This window comes from Halyomorpha halys, unplaced genomic scaffold (genome assembly GCF_000696795.3).
Source record: "Halyomorpha halys isolate HHAL.00 unplaced genomic scaffold, Hhal_1.1 Scaffold416.1, whole genome shotgun sequence".
NCBI lineage: Eukaryota > Metazoa > Arthropoda > Insecta > Hemiptera > Pentatomidae > Halyomorpha > Halyomorpha halys.
In genome coordinates, this window is record NW_027112060.1 from 296,612 (window position 1) to 298,078 (window position 1,467).

The 1,467-nt window shown below is 34.5% G+C and overlaps 1 protein-coding gene across 1 annotated transcript in view; it reads left to right on the forward strand.

Annotated features, from left to right (window-relative positions):
• Positions 1–1,467, forward strand: part of LOC106682465 (endoplasmic reticulum lectin 1) — a gene marked incomplete in the record, with an annotated part of 12,692 nt that overhangs the window by 9,542 nt on the left and 1,683 nt on the right.

Sequence of the window (1,467 nt, forward strand, 5' to 3'; positions counted from 1 at the left end):
ATATAGTGGTCACTTTTTTCCTCTTTTATCTTTAACCTTGTACCAACTTAGTTCAAAATGTGACTTCTACCACTTGTTAGTGTACACGATTATGTTTATTCTTGCAATAATTAGTATGCTGATAAATTCTTTATACATTGTCCCACTCTCTCACTCCGCAATGTATTCTAGTACAAGTTAATTAGTGATAAGTTTACATAGTTTTATATTAAAAAATGTGTGCTTAATGTGGATCAAAGGGTTTTTTCTTTAATATTTGATAAAAAAAATATATCAATGTATTTCATTTATTCAAGTTTTGTGTTAGAGTGATAATTAATTAATTGGTTAATAAAGTATTACATTGGGTAAAACAATATATAAACAGAAGAATCAAATAATTGTATCAGTCATTTGAGAAAGAAACATCTCATCTCCATTTTTACCCAAAGATGGTTTACCTTCCAGATTCACATGTTTGGACAAGGCTTATGCTTTTTTTATGACCCTCTTTCTAGTCATTTCTGACATAGGAAGAGTTATCTACTGGGTACCACCCAATTCTGACCATGGTAGAGGGGTCAAGTTTTCATTTCATGGGACCGCCTCAGAAATAAAAGAAAGTCGAACACCGCAAGTGGGATTCGAACCAATCCCCACTGCAATCGCAAGCCAGTCAAAGTTGGTTTTTTAAGTAGCTAGACTACTGACAGCCTTATATAAGCCTTATCCATTCTAGTTAAAATATCACAAGTAATAGGACAGTATATGAATACATTTAAATACAAAATTATATAATTTTGACCAAGATATTGGTCAATTTGAGGGATACCCTGTTTCAGGCAATATTTGATTTTGGGAAGGAAATTAAAAAGTATGTAAATTTGCTAGGTATTGATGCTAATAGTATAGAAGCATTGATGATCATAAAGGAAGTTAGACAGTCTCCAAGAGAGAAGTTATTTGACCCAATGCAAATGGCAGGGAAATAGGTGTTCACCACTTTGAATCTAACAAATGGGCCAATGGATTCATGTGTGACAAGTTCGCAAAAACTAAATGTGAACTGTAGTTACCGTTGGAGCATACTCCCCTTCATGGAGTTCCGGGAACCAGTGGCCAGATGAATGAAGATGTTGGACTCCTCTGCCGCAAGTGTGGCCGAGAGTAAGAAACCCCAGCTAATGTATTGAGAAAATGTCCAAACAACATGCATGCTCCTTGTCATAATAATATTAAGAAGAGAATATCCGAACTGCTGGAGAGGAAAAAATATACATGTTATCAGGAAGTGTATTTTGTGGATACTGAGAGCTCTATAAGGTTTGTAGACATCCTTACGTTTAGTTTGACTGAAAAGCAAGCTCTAATAGTGGTTTTCACGATAAAATTTTAAACGAATGATCCTGATATGAATAACAAGATGCAGGCAGAGAAAGAGAACATTTATATAAAATGTATTTGTCACCTGAACTGAGAGTCTCAGTT